This window comes from Leptonotus elevatus, chromosome 3 (genome assembly GCF_054856555.1).
Source record: "Leptonotus elevatus isolate MCC_2025b chromosome 3, RoL_Lele_1.0, whole genome shotgun sequence".
In the NCBI taxonomy this organism is placed as follows: Eukaryota; Metazoa; Chordata; class Actinopteri; order Syngnathiformes; family Syngnathidae; genus Leptonotus; species Leptonotus elevatus.
Genome location: NC_141241.1, coordinates 8,178,565 through 8,201,469, shown reverse-complemented (window position 1 = coordinate 8,201,469; position 22,905 = coordinate 8,178,565). Strand labels below are relative to the sequence as shown.

Sequence of the window (22,905 nt, the reverse complement as noted above, 5' to 3'; positions counted from 1 at the left end):
TTGCTTGGCAATTTGTTCACGGGCCAAGATGTATGGCCGCCATGATTAATATTTAAAATCAAATTTGGCAAAAAGACATAGATGGATGCGCCGCCTCCGGGGCTGTCGTGGGAACTCGGGCACAGGTACATCTGCGTGAAACTCTCGGATCCATTAAGACTTTTAGTGGCTACACTTTGCGGTCCGTTTTTTTCTTGGTCAGAACACAATCGTCACTTACGTGTTATTGAAAGCTGCGTGGGATTATGATGGAGAGATGTATTTCTGGATCATGTCATCCCGCAGCACCGCTCCACATCCCACGGTGGAAACACAAGCTCCGTCGGGGTTTTTACCTCATGAAGCGTCTTTTGACGCTGGTAAGTAAGCAACGCGATGACAACACACAGCCCTGTGATGTCACAAGACCTCATAGCTGGATGATGTCACACAATATGACACAATTCCTCACATGCATCGAGGAATGCATTTAAAAGCAATTGGGATTTTTGTCAGAACGACACCCAAGTCCTTGTCTGGCTGCAGTGGCTTCCCTTGGTTGGTGACTTTACAAGAAAGCTTGGCGATACAAGAAAGCTTGGCGAGTACACAAGCTCCAGTCGCACCTGTTAACATTTGTCACCGCGCTTCCTTTTTTTTTTCATCTCGGATCCATCGTCAGAAAACATGTCCTGGCAAAGTTACGTGGAGAGACTGATGGCGGAAGGCACCTGCCAGGATGCGGCCATTGTTGGCTACGGTGAGGCCAAATACGTCTGGGCCTCGTTAAAAGGCGGCACGTTCGCCAACATCACGCCCACTGAAATCGACGTGATGGTGGCCAAGGAACGCGACAATTTCTTCACCCAGGGGCTGACCGTAGGCAATAAAAAATGCTCGGTACTTCGAGATAGCCTCAATGTTGACGGTGACTGGACAATGGACTTCCGGACAAAGAATTCCGACGGGGGGCCCACGTACAACATTTCTGTAGCCAGAACTGACAAAGTCTTGGTTATGGTTATGGGGAAGGCAAGTATCCATGGAGGAGTGCTCAACAAGCAAGCATATGGGATGGCGGACTACCTGAGGAGGTCTGGATACTAAAAGGCCCCGTTCCGGATCTGTCAACCACTTTCTGTCCTAGATGCAAGTTATTCTTCTCTTCCTTCTCCAAAACCATCTTCGCCTTTAAAGATGATCCATAGCCAAGATGAATTGAAGTCACTTAAGGAAGACCAGCAAAATGAAAGCCAAACACTTGAACACTGACACTTTTACTTGGAGAGCTTTTAAAAAAAATAAATGGCTCAGAACATCTTCTACCTTTCCCAACAACAACTTCCTGGAGGAGCGACTGCGTGCGTATCTGATGACTGTCTTGCTTTTCATACATCACATCCACCCCCCCCCCCCCCACACCTCCACAAAAAAGCCCTTCCTGCTGGACGCCCTCTCAGATCTGCGCATACATGTCACCCAGTCTAGGTATTGTAATTTGATTCAATTAACAATCATGAAACAGAATTTTACAAAACCAGTGAACATTCCACAGTTACAAGCTCAGGCAGTTATTGCTGTTTTTCTTTTGCCAGCTTCTTTAATGTATCTCATTTGTAACGGGCAGACATTTTGTTGGACAATAGATATCACTCCTTTCAAACTACCTGAAGTGTCTTTTTTGTTCCAAATGGGATCAAGTGCAGTACAAGCTTGTTAAATATGAGGGGAAACAAACGCAGGGCGGAGTTTTCATTCTTGTGGTATTTTTCTAGACTTTGCACCAGTACAATTGGGCATAATGGGGCGTGTGGGATTGAAAATAGCCCAATCGTAGCGGCTCCCCTCATTTTTAAAACGGAGGTGGAAGAGCATGCCGAGTTTAACGTGACGTGGGCAATTGAAGACCACATTTCACCCATGACCGTGCGTCACTGTGTGTGAACCGTCCCTCATTCACAAGGGTGCTATTAAAATATGTTTAAGATGGTACAAATCATAATTTGTTCACTGGACTGATTTCTATAACGATTCAGATGGATTGTCATATTTGTGAAAATGAAACACGATGACATCCACCACACGTCTGCAATCTGACTGCCTGCGCCTTGATCAAATACACTAAAATCATGTTACACCACCATTTAGACCTACTTTTACCGAACCGAGTCTACTTTTTGTAACCAAATTTGCAGCTGTGTCATACAAATAGCCTGCAGAATTCACACGTCATGAAAATTAAAATGCGTCTGTTTTTACACCAAGCTAAATTAGATTTGCACTGGCATGAACATTAACTCATTCACTGCCATTGACGGCTATAGACGTCAAATATTCATTTGAACTATTTCTATTAGTTTAATTTTTTCCCACTTTTGTTAAAAAGAGTATGAAAACCTAGAAAAAAATTATTGTACATTTAGAACAGATATAAAATTTGTGATTAATTGTGAACTAATGAAGTCAAGCGATTAATTACGATTAAAAATTGTAATCGCCTGACGCCCCTAATTTTTAATAAACCTTTCTTCTTTTTTTAAATCGCGTCAGGCGATTATTTTTTTAAATTGTAATTAATTGCATAACTTCAATAGTTAACTCACGATTAATCACACATTTTATATCTGTTCTAAATGTACAATAATTTTTTTCTAGATTTTTATACTCTTGTTAACAAAAGTGGAAAAAATGTTAAACTAATAGAAATAGTTCAAATGAATATTTGACGTCTATAGCCGTCAATGGCAGTGAATGAGTTAAAATGCGCCCATTTATATACTGAGCGCAATCTAGTCATCTTTATGTATAGCGCTTTCAAACAGCCGTAGCTGTCACAACGCGCTTTACAGAAACACATAACAAACAACATAAAACATTAACAGCAATACAATCACAACAAACCAAGATTTTTTTTTCATTCCTACAGTTGTCACACATAAATGTCTATCACACAAAGACAACGCAAGTAACTTAGTACAGTCAAATTCAATACTAGTCAAAGCATCTTCAACATCATGTGGTGAAACTGAAATCTGAATATTTTTGCGTGCCAAGCAAAAGCTTACCCAAATCTCTTTTTTTAATGCATGTTCAGTGGTCAAGGAGTAGGCTACAATGATATAGAGTTAGCATTTTTCTGTGTCCGTGATAAAAAGTTGAATTAAACTGTTGAGGAAAATGTAAGCAAATAGCGTGTTAGCTTAGCATGGTATATAAAAGATGGCAACTACCTGCTGGACTGAGCCTCTCTTTCCCGAGAGAGATTTATGACGGATGAGCACCGCTGCGCTGCTCACTTCATCACCATTGAACACAGAAAACTCTGTCATGAGCACGGTGATGACGAATAGCTGTAGCTGGCACATATTCCTCGGGATGCCCCTTAGCAACACAAGAACACTTGGCAAGACTTGGACCTTCCCCAAGTGACGTGTGCAAGCTCTTAAAAGACGTTGCAAAAGTTTCCGCTTTCAGGCTGCTTTGAAAAATTGAGCCCTTACGGGGTCATCCATCTACTTATGGTAGTTGTGACAACACATGCTTTGTCTTTATCAAGGAGTAAACTTTTTAAAGACCATATAAACAAATGTTATATCTTTAAAGTTTAAAAATGATTATTCATGGGGAATGGATGGAACTCTTTATTTACTTTTTTTCTTTTTTTTTTACTGTCATTTCATTCCACATAATAGATAGTTGATTGGTAGGAAGTTTGCTATTTGTGTTTCTCCAATGCATTCCAATTGGTGTCAGTTATACACAGATTTTCGATATTCGCAGGTAAAATATTTAAGCGATCAAAATCATTATGATATTCCACTTTATTCTCAACCTCAGATACTCAACTTGAGCAGCAATGTCATCTTTATATTCATGTTATTCATAGCCTGATTTCTCGTATGTGACATTTTGTCCCCAAAAATATGAGATGAAATTTTTTCCATTGTTGCTCCTGTTTTGTGGAGTACAGAGCGATTTGAAAAAGCGCATTAGCATATGTTAAGAACAGAGTAGAATGTTCATCTTAATTATGGAATACATGTACCGCTGTTACATAATCAGATTGCAATTTTTTAAAATCATTACAGTTACAGGAAAAAACTATCAATCAGATTACAGGTACATTTATTAAAAATGGGGGATTACAATTTCTACGATGAGAGAGAGAGAGCGAGAGAGAGAGAGCGAGCGAGAAAGAGAGAGAGCGAGAGTGAGAGAGAGAGAGAGAAAGAGAAAGAGAAAGAGAGAGAGCAAGCCCGCGCACGCCCGAGTGAGTGGGACCGTTGCTTCAAGTCGGGGAGGTGGGAACGAACGAACGAACGAACTGACTAGTCGTGTCCTCCACACGCGGGCAGTTTGAAAGAGCTTCATGGACGGGAGGAGGAAATGACGACCGGTATTCACTGGAACTTACTCGGAGCGAAAGTTTGAGCTGAGAGTCCAGCGGCATGCTACGCGCTGTAGTTTCTTGCTAGCTAGCCCGCTAGCCTACAACCATAATGTGAGTTACACCTTCCAAACAAATCTTCCTCCCACCAATTTACTATTTAAACATCATACACAACATATAAACTTGTGACTGGGATAAAAGTTCATTTTGCAGTTGATGTCACATCGTCATCCGCATTGTATATCTATCTATCTGTGAGTCGTGGTTGCTTTCAGTGACAGTTCGAAAACAGTATATGGCCTTAAATCAATCAATCAATCAATAGCCTACGTTCTTTTTAATTACACAAGGATTTTTGCTATTTGTGGGCTGCCCGGGTCCCTATCACCCGCAAATAGCAGGGGCACATTGTATAGAATATATATTGTGGTGATATTTATTTTTATTTTGTCTTCATGAGCATACTCAATATTGGAGTAATCCAGTTACATTACTTTAATATTATGGTACTTGGATTATGTTACTAACTACATTTATAGCAGGTAACTTGTAACTGTAATGGATTGCATTTGAAAAGTAACCCTTCCAACCCTGATTATGACTCCCATGCAGTCTCATCTTTTTGTGATATACAGTATATGAAAAGTGTCCACTTGACCAAGGCATACTGTCATTGAGTCAATTGAACTCTGTTGCTAACCAAAACAGGAGCAGGTAAACAATTTATCTTAGCGTGGAGAGCCAATTTATGTCCAAAACTGCTTCCATGCACAATAATTAAGATGATTAGTCGTCGTCAATGACAGCATTGGAATCGCTCCACAATGTTGTGTGTGATCCATGTGCATGTTTTGGGAGACGTGGTGGGTCATTTGTCTTCATATTTACAAGTGACAATGTAACTCGAAATATACATACATGTTAAACTGCCTTAAACATACTTCGGGAAACAAGTTGAGCTTTCCACTTTAGTTTTTTTTGAGGCAGTGAAAATTACGGGAAAGGGTGATTGATACTTGCTGGAAAAATAAAAGCAAAATTATAATGTCTTGAAATAACTTTCAACGGGTCCAAAAATGACACGAAAGAGAACTATTAAGGAGCTACGCCCTTGAACTGTGATGGACGTTTTAATGATGCCATCATGTCCTAAAGTTATGTGTCCCCAAATAGTCCTTCTGGCTTCTTTATGACCTATAAAAATACAAAAACAAAATACTCCATTCACGATTAAGCACAATACTGTACATCTGGAGAGCTCCAATTTTGCGAGGCTTTCTATGACAAAACATTACTTCCATTACTAATATGGACATGGTTGCCATGGTAACGTGCAAGCTTCCCCGTTTGGACATTTTGACGTGTTGTCTGGCAGAGCTTGGCTATAATTAATCACACTGATGATGTTTGAATAGCATTTACTGAACGTGTTATAAGTTCAACTTGTAGGCTTGCTGGCTAATTGTCTTGTCGAAATGTGACAAGGCCATAATTAGTGTTATTACATTTTTGGTGCCGCGTGTGTGTGTCTGCAGCCATGCGCCATCTGTAGAAATGGAAATAGGTTTTACAGTAAATGGGTAACTAATACAAATCTCGGAATGTTCTTGTACAATGCAGAATTCTCTGGGAAAATGTACGATGAAATTTGTTAGTATTGCACAAAAAAATCACGAGTTTGTTCTTCGTGTGTAATTTGTGTTCTCTTTGGCTTTTGGACACCTAATTCAAATTGGAGACAAATACAAGTGTCTTCACCAAAAAACTGAAACGGTGGCTGAAGTCAGGCCAAAACTGTTCTCATTGAATGAGAGAGATTAGTAAGCACTATCAACTGTACAGGAAATGTACTTGAGTATTATTATTTTATATGATTGGAAATTGATTTAATATTGGAGATTTGTGATGTTGATGACTCTCATCTTAGGCTGTCTCTTACATCCGCGCGAGGGGCTGCCAATCAAAATGAGCTTAACGTAGCTAACTTGGGCACATTTATGTTGTAAAATGTTGATTAATGTGCATTGTCCCTTATTTAAATACATTCAATGGAGCAGCTTCAATAAAGTAAATTTCAATTTTCCACAAAAACACAATTTTGTTAAAACTGTCAATATACAATTGACTATAGTACATTAGTAAAATGATCTTGGGGAAAAAAAAAATCTCCATCCGCCCTGGTCTTGTAACTCTCATTAATTTTTTAAACAAACCAGTTCAGCTGAGGAAAAGCAACCCGAAACAGATGATGTGACCTTTGCAGCCTGACTTGTTTCATCCAGACTTGCTTTATCATCTCTTTAATTTTTTAAATTGATTATACATTACAAAAAACAAAACTTCAAAGCAACCAGTAACATTATTATGAATAAATCGTGCTACCGGGATTGTTTTTTGACCTTGTTTTTGTTGTTGTTTTCCTTCCTATATGTCTGGTTATTTTTATGTAGTTTGTACCCAGACTGGTAAACAAAAACAGTACATATACAACATGTCTATTTTTTTTTTCCCAGTATGAGTGTGGTGACTTATCCATTCTCTCTCTGGAGCTCAATAACAAACAAGCAAACATACAGTAAAATGCTACACTTTTAATTGCTCTTTGAAGGTGAGAGCTGCATCTTGCAAATAGGCTGTGATGTGCATGTGAAGCAAAAATAAAAGACAACTCTGGGCAGAAGAACGTAAAGGCAAGAATTTAAACAATAGACTAATTTGTACTACAAGTTTCAAACCTCACATCCATACAGAGAAGAGTTGTGGCCGAAAACTACTCCAGGGACCCCAGCACCGAGGAACCACCGAGGGCCAGGAAACTCACCTCATCCAGTCGGTAGGTTCCGAGGAATAAGTCAATTGTTACATATAAACAACAATATGACTTGTATTCATATTTATAAAAAAATATATGTGAGTAGTTTTGAGAAATTCATTTGTATTACTAGTTTTTAGAAGAAACGTAATTCAATTCTCTTAAATATTTATCAAAACCTTGAACCTTTGCAAGAGGGTTTCCTCAAAGGGGACCGACCTATTGTGTTTGTTGAATACGGTTGTCAACTTGTCGTCATTCCGTTTTGAATGTTATGTGTCTGTACTGTTTATAGGCACGCACCCGCCTTACAGTTGAGACTAGTGTTGGTATACCTGGCTTGGATCCAGCTCATATATCGATTCTCAATAGACAATGGAGGTGTCCCTAATGAAGTGTCTGGTGAGTGGATAGCATTAAAATCAGCCTTAATTGGCAAGATCACACTGCGGAGTGTTGATCAAACACTGACTAGCACCAGGATTTTTTTTTCTTCTTCTCTCGACTAAACTAAATGCCTGACTTTATTTTTAGCCCAGCTGAGTTGGAGGTGAAAACAGTAGCTAAAGGAGCTCCTAACTGCGGCGGCACATCTCCCCTCTTATCTAAATAAGTAATGAGGCTGCCACGCGCTGACAACGAAGTATTTTGAAAATACTTGTAATGTATGGCTGCAAAAGGAGAGGCAGGGCATTGATGTATGGCACAAACAGGCCTGGAAACAGGTGAAATATTAATGGGATGCTTTCCCCTCAGCCCCCTGGAGTTAATGCGTCTGATTGCTTTGAACAGGGTCGGGAATGAAGAGAGGAGTGTGGACGAGGACACCAAAGTCTGAAATTAATATATAATTTTTTTTTTTTTTTTGTGCACGACTGCAAATAGTGCTGCTTCTGGTATTTGCAGCTAATTCTGTGACTGAGTTGGGACTCATTACAGCCCAAAAATCATTTACAGCAAACAAAACATTTTGCCCCCCCCCCCCCAAAAAAATCAGAAGAAAAAAAAATGAATGTAATGTGTGGGACAAGACATTACAATTTTAACAGGATAACATGAAGCATTTTAATTTTACTAGAAAAAGTCATAATTATGACTAGGGACGTTTGATACCACTCCCCCCCCCCCCCCAGACCAGTACAAATACTCAATTCTTGAGTAGTCCCCGATACTAATAACAAGTACTGACACCAGTAGTGCTTTTGATACATAACATTTCCACACAAAAAAACAATGACAGATAATCCCACACAAAATTACATGAAATTAATGGAGATTTTCTATTACTCTAATTTGTAATTTGTAAAATCTCATCGTAAAACAGTCACAAGAGGGCGGCCGATACTAGCACCGATACCATGAAAAAAGGCCTGGTACCCGACAATTTAAATATAATTAATTAATATAATTAAATAATAATCATAAATATGCAAGACTAAAGTTGTCATTTTTACAAGAATAGTCATAGTACTGCTTTATTTATTTATTTATTTTTACAAAAATTTAAAACAAAAACAAGTCATACCTTATTTTACAATAGTAAAAATATAATTGCAAGTGACAACTATGAGCGCTGTATAATTCATAATTCTGCAAATAGTAAACCATTCTTCAAAACTTAAATGGCACTCTCAGTCGCCTATGTATTCATCCCAGTATAAACACTTTGAAAACTTCATGCTATTGAAACTTTTACAAATTCGTCCTTGCAAATTGCAGTGAATTCCTTGATGAAAAATATATTTTTGACTTTTCTTTCCAATTATCACATGGACTTTCATATGGTTGCTGGAGTTTGCAGTATGTGAAAACACCACAAGGGTGCAGCAGTGTAAAGGGAAGAGGCGCTCTCTAGGTCACAGAGCAGTGAACGGCATCTGAAAATGTCAATTGTAAATTCCGTGAGCCTAAATGACATTGAGTTTTCCACTACCACTACACAAAGTTTTTTGAGACTGCACCAATCACAATGTTTTGCAAAATTGATGCTGCAAAACGCAGTGATGCCGCGTGGAAATAACCGGCTAAAAATAATTGAGGTATAAAGTGTTGGAATTGTCATACCCAGGAGACGAGCCTAAAACAACAACGCTGACGTGCCAAATTAAAAAGTTCCGTTTTGCGAGTGGCGATGGCATCCCGAAATGCCACTCAACTCCCGGAAAGGTCAATAGTTAAAATAACTTTTGTCAAGAGGAAAAGGAAAACTTGGCGGGAGTGTGGCAAATTGCTTCCAGATTGGTGGCTTTCTTTGCGAGCCAGTTATTAGCCAAATTGAGTGCAGACAACTGACAACACTTAAAGCCGAATTTTCAAACATTGTTTGAAGTGCTGCTCGGAATCGTGACCTTAGTCCCCCCCCCCCCCCTTATTTGTTTCATGTGCAAAATACATGCCTGGCTGGGATTTCACTTTACATAAGATTAGAAAGGATTTCTGATTGACGCAAAATGGCCCGATAACGACGCTGGGATGCTCGGAGCAACCGCGGCGTCTTTGGAGCGCTCAAATTACCTTTTTATTGTTTTCTTGAGCATCCTCTGCGACCATAACACCACACTTTCCATCCTGTAAATGTTTTGTTCCGTGATTACGCTTTATTCTTCCCGCAAAAGTGGTTTATTTCCTTTTCTCCAGGACTACTATTAAAAAGTATGCTTTTTTTTTTCACCATTAAAAAAAGGAAATCATCATACATTGTTGTTCAAGTTAGTGTGCATGCAACCACTCAACATGGGATTCATCTTAACTAAGGAAAATTGCATCTTGCTTGTAAGTGGCAATATATTACTTTGAAGTAAAGTGACAAGAACAGCCATGATAATACGAGAAAAAGTCATACATTTGCAACAAAGATGTATTATTGTGAGGAGAAAAGATGTTGTGGAGATAGTCATGTTATTGCGAGAAAGTTGTCTATAAGAAAAATGTGGTTGCTTATTATAAATAGACACAGAGAACATACAGGTCCGCTTCAACAATAGGCTAGCATTAGCATTGTAAACAAGCCGACGTTAGCCATTGAACTAACAAATATAATATAGCCTACAATTAAGTCATGATAAGGAAAAATTATCAGTTTGAGGATAAAGTTGTAAGAATCAAAGTACATACTTTCTATCTTAAGAAAAGAACATGTGTGTAGTTTTGTTATTTTTCTTATTTTGCGGTCTATAGGCCTAACCCAGGTTAATGTTACTGTACATTGCTCCCAAACTATTTCCATTGTGCAGACCATTCATCGTTTGATTTCTGACATATTTGCATTTCATGTTTTGGGTGGAAAAAGTAGTACACTTCTAAGTGTTGCTTGAATAAACTTGCATTTTTCCAGTCTATTTATCCAGCATAAAATGTGGCGTGAAGGTCCCATTGGCCAGGCTTAATGCTCACCTCGTGTTCAGCCTTCTTGACTAGCGCCGAGTTGCCCTCCTGCTTAAAATGAAAAGCAAATATTAATATGAACTGGTGTTAGGGTGGAATGTGAAATATGGGAGGCCCAGGAGGTGTTGCACATTCCTCGTTTAATGACACATTTACACTCTTGTTTTTCTTCATCCACATAAATGCCTCATTCAGCGTTCAACATCATTGTACACTTGCCGGCTGATTCGTTTTTTTGCTGACTGCAAAAGTAAGATTTGAATTTAATCTCATGGTTATGTTTCGATACAACACAAATGTGATTTATAGCAAATGTTGTAGTTATGTTTTTAGATGTGAATCGATCGCTGTTTGTATTTACAAAATCATTTCTCCAATCAGAAATCATGCCCTGAGCTCGTTCATTGGAGCTTTAGCGCCTTCCCAAGTCATGGTAGAAGTATGTGCACTGTTACAACCTTACCTTTACTTGATAGTCAAAGTGTGAAATAAAATGTTGTAGGATAAAAAATTTCATCGGAAACCATTTATGATCTTAAATTGACATTGTTTATCACAGTCTTGCTGTAACGCTTCCAGTGGCTTTGTTTTTATTTATTTTTATTTTTTCCTGAAAATTGGCAACATGTGTACAAATGCCTGGGAGCAGCTGCTTCGCGATACAACAGGGCTCAGTGCAAAGCGGGTTAGTATTGAAGCGTCTTTTATGAGATGACGAGCGAGCGTGTGGTGTAATTTCAGTCCGATGGATGGCCCTCGCCATCAGTGCACCCAGCTCACATTAGGAGACCAATTACCACTCGCTGAGATGAAAGACTCTTTGTAAATATGAAATGGCCGCTCCAAGGTGACTTTAATGGAGTTAACCCAGGAACTGGGCGGGGCGGCGGCGATTAAATTGGCCTCGACCATATTAACCAATCCGTCTGTGTCGGCCCGCAATAGCTGATCGAAGAAAATGAATGGGTGTCATCAAAACGCTGAACAACTGCAATGTCCTTGTCTTGCTTTTTATTTGTGAATAATATCGTTGTTCCATTTTACCATTCAAACGCCATGCTAATTAACAGGTGTTGTGCCAAAGTAGTTACCACCAGGAGCGTAGCCTGAAATCTTTCATTGGGGTGGGCCAGGTTGAAACAATGGCCACCACGTGCCTCCGCCATAGGTTACCACGCAAATTTTTTTTAGCCCCTTCTACAGGATCTTAACTTTTACCACTTAAATGTGGCAATTTTTTCTAAAATGTTCCTTGTTCCTAACCTTAAACTTCAAACGTATGGAAGAAAACCGAAAAAACATTAACATTCATCAGTCGTTTGAGCTTTTTCTATGTATGCTGAGATTTCCTACTGCGTGCGTGGTCATTGAACACACCTAGAGTCCATTACAGAATGCGAGCGTGTTCTTGCTTTTCTTTTGTTTATCTGCGATTAAAAAAAAAAAATTGTTACAAAACCTTGTTTCTAAAACTCAAAAACACACGCGTCTTCTTCATGCTTTTATTGAAAAACATGCGTACCCGCGGAAGGGGATAGCCTACAATTTTTTTTCAGGAGTAACTACTTAGGCGCAGGTGATTTGTACTGGTGGTATTTTAATTGCTGGACTCGATGGGAAACGATGGATTTGCGAGGTTCCATGTATTCGTGTGGAGCGCAGATGGAGCACTGGGAAGGGTGTGAGGTCTTTTAATTGGATTCATTGGCGCACAGGTTGCTCGCCTTCAACCCATCAGAACGACATTGAAATACGGCGAAATGTGCTCGTCGGGCGTCCCCGCGTTTAAAAGCATATTGGGCTTCACGCACACAGCCCTTATAATGATCCATCATAGCATGTGGAGCGGGGGGGCGAGCCCTCCGCTCCACATAAATAAGCAGCAATTTGACCATCTGCTTGGATTCTTTCCATCTCCCTGGAGACCCCCATCTGCCTTTACATTATCAATTACAGTTCAAGCATGCTGCTGCCCCCACCGCTCTCCTCACTAACTTCTCAACTGGCTCAACCCTCCTGGCACCCTTGAGAGTAACGAGCCAGATTCAAACACAAATATCTGTTTGTTTATAATATGTCAAACTCCCACACATGCTTTTTAAATTGACACATCATCTAAAACTGGATTTACACTGCAGGTACAAGTGTTCAAATGTAATTCCTATTTACCTGTGTGTGCGTGTTTTTTTTTTTTTTTTTACAGTTCATTTCAAGTGACACATGTTTAGTTCCACCGACAGAACACAAACAACCTAGATGCCTAAATCCATATTGTGAGTAAATAACTTTACACACATCAACAATATATAACAAATGTCCAACAAAAGAGTTGGATTGGGCTGATTCCTCCCACCACTGATTTAAATGAGTGTACCTCCGTCATTGCTCCATTGGCTTATTTCACGATGGACACGCCTCTACTGTAGCATATTAACATATTGCATTGATTATGCTTTTGCTGTAGATTCTTTTAACACGTTTCTTTGGGTTGTGTTTGTGCAGACGAGGGTGCATAATAGGTCACAAGTCAGTGTTGGGGTGTCCAAACTACTGCCCGGGAGTCATTTGGAGCCTAGCAGTATTTTTCACTGGCCCGCGGCATATAATAAAAATACATTTGATAAGGCCCAGAAGGCTAGTAAAAAAAAAAAAAAGGCGGGGGGATTAGTTGGTTGAAGTGCGAAAGAGGGTTGTCGGTACCAATATTACTAATAAATTGGTTTATATATGGTAGAGCTTTTCTATATATGCAAAGATACAAATACACTTGTTTACGACTAAAATAATAAGAATAAAAAAATAATTTCATGTACTTAGGCACGTATTAAAATTACTTATAAGCACAACAAAACAAATGTAGTTGTAATACTTTTGCGTTAAAAAAAAAGAAAAGAAAAAAATGACATGCCAAATTCCGAAACTAATACCTTATCACCATTAACAGAAAGCTGTTATTTAGCAGTTAAAAAAAATAGAAAAATATAAACAACATTTAATTGCTTGATTTATTGATTTCAATATGTTTAATAACCTCAAGTCAAAGAATTTCAGAGCGGTCCTTCCGGGGTATACCTGATCTGTGTGTTTACACTGCACTTGCTTCGGCAGATATCTGATAGGCATCAGATTTCTCGCCACGTTTGGAAGCGGCTACCATGACTCATTTCCCAAATGTGCAACTCGAGAGCGAAAAGATGGAATTGTGTCACTTGAATCGTCGTGCATGTGTAAATCCAGCACAAAGTGTCTTTTATAACTAGTATTTATTCATCTTCCGTTGATTTTGCATTCACGACAAGCAACGACAATGAAGACAAAAGCCAAATTGTGTTGATTTCTGATTCAGGCTGTATAAACCTTGCTCGTTTTGATGTAACCAGCATGACCAATATTTTCTCTTTCTTGCAAGGAATAAACTCTGTAGGGATTACCAGGAAATAGTCTTATCCGATTTTAAATACACGGCATTGCCTAAAGTGTTGTGATCTTTCTAATGGCAGCCTCCATCTCCACCTTGTTCTGGATGATCCTGCAGGTTTGCTCATCCGAGGAGATGCTGGAGGATGAGATTTCCAGGAAAAGTGGTGGTGCTCTCATTGGGTGGGGGGGGGGGGGTGGCAGAGGTAGCTGTGGGAAGAGGACCCTCGTCAAGCACCCTGTGTCGCATTAATATGTAGACAGGTGTTCTTTTGGAGGGTTCATAAGCAGTTCAGCGGCAGCTAGAAGGCAGTGCACTTTACAAGGCTCCTGGAGGATCTTTGAGCCGACCAAGCCAATAATCCTACTTTCAGGAATGGGAGTCTTTCCTCTCGCTATCAATCCCAGATCGAAAACATCAAATAGAATATCAAGAACTCCCCTCCTCTTACACACACACACACACACACACACACAAAAAAATCACTTACTAGATCGAAATAGACAAGCAAGTGAAAGTGTCATCACCTTAGGGATGAGGGGATGGATGGATTTTCCTCAAATTGCAGAATATTTTCCTCCAGTGAAAGCCGATGGTTAAGCGCGGCACTTATTGATAAGGTTGTGCGCTGGGGAGAAGCAATCGGCAGAAGTGCTCTTTCATGTTGCACTAAGAACAAAGCGAGGATTAAGGGTGGGCCTTTCAGCCACAACACAGGAGTATTTTTATCATTTCTTCAGACTCCCCCTGGGAGGATGGTGCTATCGCCTGTGGCGGCACTAGCGTGGTACCATCCCCCCCCCCAAACTTGGGGTCTATGCCTGGCACCCGGGAGTGTGGGAAATTCCCGCCTCCTGTACGGCAGCTGGCAACCGCATTTACAATATGCCCATTTAGCATGCGCAATGGATGGAACAATGTCATATTGTCTGTAAGCAAAGTATAACAAAAATGGCGGCTTTGCTGAGAACAAGGTTATTTTTAGTTCACTAAAACTAACGAAAAAACTAAAACTAAAATTCAAAAACTGAAACTACATTTTACGTTTACAAAACTAACTAAAACTAATTATAATTATAGCAAAAATGTCCTTTGTTTTAGTCTGTGATGATTTTAAATGTGATTTAAGTAGATTTATTTTGATATTAACCGGAATAAGGACATTTGAAAGTGTGTCACACAAAAGCGATGTCATCTAGCAGCAGCCAATAGAAAAGCACCTTCAGATGACGTTGCTTCCATTGTGTTTTTTAAATATTGCGCACAAGTAATACACTTTTTTTTTAACTAATACTGAAACTAGCTAAAAAAAAAAACTAAAACTAAGCATTTATGAAATAACTAAAACTAATAAAAACTAACAGAACCACCTTTAAAACTAACTCCATTTTAAAATCAAAACTCAAAACGAAATAAAAACTAAATAAAATGAAAAATTCCAAAACTATAATAACCCTGGCTGAGAAACACAAAATGCACAGTCTGACGTGACTGTTTTATGCAAATTAATTTATATTCCCAGTGGCCCAGAATTTTTTTTTTTTGCAAAAAAATCAAGGAATTTTGTTGCCAATTGCTGAAAATTTAGGTCCAATGTCGTTTTTTCCCCCCATCTTCCTGAGCTGAGTGAAGTATAGCAGCATATCCTTCACAGTCTTCAATAAAGATGTAAAATTAGTTTGGCAAGCTGATCACGTCACAGGAGGATTTTGTTCCCTATTTATGTTCAATTCCTAGGTCCAATTTATTTTTCTGCAGTAAGTAGCATTTCATGCGTTTTATTGACTGATAGATTCTTATTTTGTCATTGTTAATCAAGTGATCAAGTGATAGAGCAACACAATCTTTATTGTTGCAAATTTTCTGCAAATTTGGTGGTTGAATATCATCTCTTTTCTATCTTGCTGAGGTTAGCATATCATGCACCTTCTGTAAAATAATTTTTCAAACATAGGTGTCTCTGTTTTTTGTCATATGTGGGCAAAATTTGGACCCCCGCCACTCACAGCAAGACATAGCAGCATTTCATGCACCATCTTGACCACATGGTATCAGCATAAGTGCCTCAATTTGTCCTCAGATTTTGGTTAATTTTGCATCACTGTGAGACATAACAGCATATTATTCACTATCCCGAGTAAAACAAACAAACAAAGTAATCAGTTTCTCCTCATGGTTTGTTCACATGATCCCAGCATAGCATCTCTGTCCACAAATTTTAGGTTGCAGTGAGTAACAGCATATCGTGCACTTCTTGAATAAAGACTTTAATGCTTTTCCTGCCAAGAATGTTCATTAACGTAAACGGAAATCCCAAGAAGTAACACTACGCCCCCTATCTTTTCAATGGGCTCCCGTGTATCAAATTACATGAAAACATGGCGGATCTTGGGAAATACTTTTTGCCACGTTAAATCTAATTCACAGAGCATCACTAAACAAAAAATATATTAGTGTCAAAGTCACTGCTATGCAGAAAATGTATCTTTTCACAAAAAGCTAGTTTTCTCCTTATTTTTTCCATTATAGCTTGGTGTCACTCGAATTACCTATTTTCAAATGGTGATTACTATAGAACGGAATAACGTAGAATCATAATTTTTTTTCTAATGCGAGAATGGAATCCAATCTTTCACATGGTATTCACCATGTTTACGTAGTCATAGCACACAGTATTCTGTTTGCCTTGAAAGATGAGTGAAAATGCTCAAAATCGGCTTTTTGAATAACGTTTGACAGTAAAAGAGTTCATTGGGGTGATCACATGATACCAGCCTCTCATGTCTCTTTAAGTCACGATTTGGCTAATGTTGGGTCGGTGCCATCCATAGCCGTTATCTGTTTTACGCATCATTACAAGTTGAGGAAGAGAACATTTTCATTTTTCAAGATGAAGTGCATACGAGCTTCAATTGAGGATCAGCTGTGTGAATGATACTTTGTAAATATATGAAATAAAAAAGACAGCAGTCATCACTCGCGGAGGTTGTTTCGTTACCTTCACTAACCTTCCCGTGGGACACAAAGGTCCCTTTTAAAAAAAAGAATAGAAAAAAAGACTGGTCTTTGTTGAATTAAATCCAGGTATCCTTGCGATTAATTACAACTGAATAAATAATGTGCGCTGGGCCTATTTAACAGGTTTTATTCTGGAGACCGCGAGGGCCATTTATTACCGGGGTCAGTGTGAGAGGGCGAGATAAGCGAGCGTTGCATTGAAACGGGCCAAACCGGTAGAATTTAGAATACCAATTAAACCACAAGACAATCACGACATAAATCACAACTTGAGAGAAACTATTGATCAGTTCCCAAACACAAGCTACTTTTCTCCACAAAAAAAAAAAAAGTCAAAGCAAAAATGAAACAAACAAGTACAAGATTAGTCTTACTTTGTTTTTGAGTGTCCGGGGAGGCAGGTGAAGTCTGCCCTTATTACCAATGTCAGAGATTCAATTAAGCACAAGGGAAGCAAATGATCCCAATGAACTAATGATTAATCCGGCAGGTCTATTTACTAATGTACCAGAATGCATTAGAGGCATAAGTTAATGGGGACAGGACATCAATTCAAATACAAATGAACCGCATTTGCATCGGATGCTTATTGACTGGCGTAACAAAACGAATTACAAAAGGTAATCTACTTATAAACCTTGGGAGACGGATGAAACATGATTCTCAACATATCTGCTATCCGCTCTCGGAGTCGCCTGGAGAAATGACGACGTCAATACAAACATATCGAACGCTTTGTTGTCAAAATAAAACATCTGTTTAAGTTACGACAGGAGTGGAGGATCAGTTAAGGTGATTTCCTGTCAACCTTTAAAGACTTTGACCGCAGGAAACTTGTGTGCGATGTGTTTTCGTGATCTCTGTTTTCACACATTGGTCATCCAAACTAACACCAAAAGGATGAGTCAGACGGTTTTGTCAAACCCCTTTTTGTTGTCATGGAGAAACTTTGGACATTTCGTTGTGACCACAATACTTTTGGAGACTCAAACGCATCACATATTTGTAGTTTTAAAGGATTTATTCTCTGTTGGTGCTTTGAAGGTTAACCAAGTCCAATATGAAGATATTAAAGCAGTTAGTGTAGTTGCAGGCAGTCCGTTACATTATTGCTTGGCACGTTCAGGGAAACATCCTCACGCCTTTACGTTACCATCTTCAGAGATGAATCCATTAGAACAATGTATGCACGACTCGTACCGGAACTGCGCAGAACTACCTCCGCGACTTGTTATGAATATGTTTAGGACCGAGCGAGCGCAAATGATGTTTTTTCAAGCAGTCCGCCACGCCAGCGATTCATTTTGCGCGTGAGGTGTCCATCTTTAAAGCGTCGCAGTACACCCTTTTGTGGCTGTTTTGGAGTTTTGAGATGTGTGCCTTGAATAAATTTGTAGTCTCATTCGGGGTGAGGGACATGACTGGGAATACCAATCCGGTGCGATAGTAGACTTGCCAGTTGCATGCTGTGAACGGTGTGAACTGTATTAATTTGAAGTAAGCTGCTCCCTGTGTTGAAATCGGAGGAAATTGTTTTTAAAATAGGCTCCTTTAAAAAGTCATACGAATTTTGCGGCCAATGCTAACATTAGCATTCCTAAACCTTATTCATATCAGAGGAATATTGAATGAAGAATAGCAAAACCAAGTGAAGTTGATGTTATCACACGGCACAAGAAGGCACGCTCGGTCAACATATTAAGTGTTAAGAAGTCTTCAATTTGTTTAGTTTGTGACTTTTACTTGTATCTAATTTTGAAATCCAGGCTTTTAATTTGTAAGGCCGCTTCGTGTTTCCGTTTCCTGTGTTCAGTCCTCCGTTCGTTATTCAGCTTGTAGTGTGCAGTAGTCAATGACGAAGTGAGTGAGTATTTAAATTCACGCTGATAGGAAGTGTTCCTATCTGTGTTTAGTAAGAAAATGTGAGTTTTTAATCTATCTTATATGTTCGTTTTGACTGATGTTTGCACTTGTTATCAGTACTGTATTTGATAGCTAACTGATAGAGCGTGTGGCTGTTAGTAATTTGCAAATATGAGTCATGTAGACCGAAAATACAGTAAGTGTTCATCTAAAACGACCTGTAAATATTTATATCAGGGTTTTTCCTGTGTACAAAATTCAGAGGCTGCCACCTCCACTTTATTTGCTCACCACCTCGAGCCTAAGTGACTGATAATGAATGCTTTAACATGATAATAGTCATATCCTTTTTTAAACTATTATTATTATTGAAACATGGAATTATTATATGTTGCCTGTAAAAAAAAAAAAAATGAAAGCGAGTCAGTTGAATTTACAAAATACATGCACGTCAAGGTGCAGGAGGGCGGCCAACAAAGGTAAGTACCGATACCTTAAAATAAGACTTATTGGCACTGATACCTGGTTTTGGTAGTCACCCATCATAGTCAGGATGATACCTCTTCTGCCTCAATTTGAGCCAAGAAAACCCCTGTATAAATTTTATTTGCATTAGGAGTGTAGTTTGTTATTGAATGATAGAAGCACTCAGATAGTTGCTCTAAACGTAATTCTCTTACCTGAGCCCCCTGTGGCGGGTAATCAATCTCAAAGAACCAGTTCAGAGGTTGAATCCTCAACATTAAGTATATTATTAAATATATGAATTTCAATTTTTTTTTTGTGCTCTTCCTGAAGCACCCTAAGCCACCACTAGATGCCGCCAAGGACCTCATACAGAGGAAAGTAGTCCCAGCAGTTATAAATGTTTTTAGATGGGGGGTGGCAATTACTCGTGGTTCTTCAGGATTTTCTCCCTGTATTCACAACTACGGAAAATTTTAATTCCAAGCATGTTTTTGGGATGTATGCAAAAACCAAACACAAAGATTCCGGCTCGTCGGAAAACTGCAATCGTCTTTAAGGCGAGTTATTTGCCGCCGCCGCATCTGATCGATCGCCTCCCTGCTGTGATTTCTGTGCTTTGGGGCAATTTCATTTTCCGGCGCCTCTGAGAAGTTATCTAAATGGATTGCACAATCAAGCGCAGTGCCCCCTAACCATATGGCAAATAATTATTCTGTGTTCCGATGTTTGACAGGAAAAATTAGTAACAATCACCAAGAGAGCAGGTGTTTTTCTTTTTCTCACCCGCCTCTCCTGCTTACTTTCCCCAAATGCCTGCAGCAGTAACGGTTGTGCGCAAGACTCGTATTGATTTTAAAACCATTTGAGAAAGAATAAATAAGACTGGAGAGGAGGGAGGCCTTAGCCATGAGCTTTTTGATCAATCAACATGTCGCAGCTGGAACTAAATTCAATTCTTATTTATCAAAATCTCCCCCGCATGCTTGTTTAGAATGCTACACGATGGCGCTCTGCAGAGACTCTTAACGGTCCTTTGAGTCACGAGCATCACTGTCACCGCCATGGATTTCTTGACAGGAATACTTTGTTGTGAAATCCTTATCATGTGCATTAGAATTGCATGAGGTCGGGTATTCACACAGATGTGAGATAAATTAAGGCCAGAATCTGGCTATAAATGGGCCCCAGTGGGCCAAGGGAATTTGAGACGGGTAGTTCGCTTCTCAATAACGATACTACTACTATTTTGAGATTATACAACTCTAATTTTTTTCACATTGGGGTCTCTGCAGGATGGGACCTTCACATGCATAGATGTTTAGTCAACAGTTTTTTTTTTAATGGTTTCTATTTCTCCAAATAATGCTTCTTATCATGCAATCGCATTTTGAGTGCTTTCCTAACCATTTGTAGCTTGAGTGTCATTTCTTTGGCTTAAAAGGTGCTTTACAAATCACGTTTGATTGATTGATTGAGTGAACCCCTGCTATTTGCAGATGATAGAGACCTAATCATGCCGCAAATAGAGAAAATCCATGAGTCATTGACGCCACCCTAAAATGGGTTATTTTGTAATACTGTAATTGTCAAATGGATGTCCCAAGATGGTGGCAAAGGAGTACTTTTGTCGAAATGAAACTCCTCAACTCACCAGGTGATGCCAAAGTCTAGTGTTCTTTCCTTGGCATGAGCGCAAAGTCATCAAATGAATTTTCCATGAATCGTGATCGTTCAAAAAAAATAAAAATAATAATAATCTGCATTTGCAACCAAACCGCAACTATCTTTCAAAGACAGCTTTGTCAAGAGATTTGGTCCGGTTGTTACCAAACAGGAATGACATGTACTATATAAATGAACAGAGGTGGCAAATCCAGGTCCATAAAGTAAAAACCCTGTCACAGTTTGGCTTTAGCCCCAGCTGGTAGCTAGGGAGCTCCCTAGCTAGCTACCTACCTAGGTGCTCGTTTACCTGCAATGGAGCTAGCTATGGACTATATGCCGCGGAAGAGGCGGGACTTCCGACTTCCGGGTTTTCCCCCATCAACTTTGTTTCCGTTTCCAGTTTGCGACGTGTGGGCCGCGTCCCAGTACTTGCGCTTCCGCCTTTGTGCCCCTCGGTGCGCGTTCCCGTCGACGGGTGCGAGGCTGCGAGTGTGTAGTGTCCGAAGCATTTCAGATAGCCGAGACGCCCTCTCGCCGATGAGTGGGAGCGCGCGGTTGGGGGGCGCAGGGGTGGGGGTGCGAGTGTTGGAACCCGGCCAGCAGTGGCCGGAAACGGCCCTGATGTGTAAAACCCGGAAGTCGGAAGTCCGTGGCATCTACCCCATAGCTAGCACAAGGGGCTAAAGCCAAACTGTGGCAGGGATTTTACTTTATGGACCTGGATTTGCCACCTCTTCAAATGAGTAGTGCTAAATTTAGGGTGTTTAAAAATTTAAAAAACGGGATTTTGTTGGGTGCAATGTTAATGATGAAGAATGAAAGCATTAAAAAAAATTGTTACACCCAATGCTAGTGCCATAATTACATCTCACGATCTCACGTTTGTACAAAAGGAGATGATGTGCAGTGTAAGATGCTAGCTTGATGTGTAGGTTGAGCCCGCAGCGAATTCACGGCCGCAGATGGCCTGCTACTTCTTTACATCCCCCTTGGATCAGCTGCACACCCTGTAATTTATGACGGTGTCAGCGTATGTTCAGAGATCAGCGGTCATGATCCAAGGCAGTCATTTGATGACAATACGGCATGATAATCAACCAAGACCCCGCAACTCTTTGGTTCAAAACACGGCTGATTAGGAAATCCATTTTCAATCATCAGCCATCAAGTCAGATAAAAAACCCTTTCTTGACTTGTCTTGTTGCGGAGGAGGAATACAACAGAGCTCATCATTTTAGAGCCGGAAGGCCACGCCCACTCATCCACCTCTGCTCCAAGACCAGCCCTGATGATTGCTTGTTTAGTGCACGGATGCTTTTGTACAGTTCAAAAACATGTTATCATGTTTGTCATGGGCTGAAAGACTGAAGCGAACCAACATGGACTTAGGAACGCATTCAACTCTACTCAATAAGATCTTTAATGGGTAAACATTAAGCTTAATTTTCCATCAAACATGAATCAGTCCTTTTGTGTAATTACGACAAAGGCTCTGATTATAATTGCTGGTTCTTGCTGCGGATTCTTGAAGATCATTCCAGCCTTGGAGTAGATATAAGGACATATATTGTTTGTAGACACCGTTACTGACCTTTGACTGTGGGGGGGAAAAAAAGCTATTTAATGTTAAATTAATAACTTCAAATCAGACAATAGCCTCTGTCACTACCAGGGCCACCTAACGTTCACCTAGGTTACTTGTCTTTAGTACAACTTCATATAAGTGCTAATGTCTGTTAAATGACACTTCAAAACTACAAAAGCAAAACGTGACAAGCAGGCAGAGACTCTTGCCTTTGCCACCAATTTGAAAGGAAAAAAGATAAATGGAGACGTATTCCCTGTTGCTTGACTAATTTGAAATGATTTGGCAATTAGCATTACTTGGCGCAATAAGAACCGCGTGTT

General features: G+C 39.6%; 1 pseudogene; it reads left to right on the top strand.

The window, feature by feature from the left end:
* The first annotated feature begins 276 nt into the window (after positions 1–276).
* LOC147176853 (profilin-2 pseudogene) lies at positions 277–1,564 on the top strand (annotated as a pseudogene).
* The last annotated feature ends 21,341 nt before the right edge of the window (positions 1,565–22,905 follow it).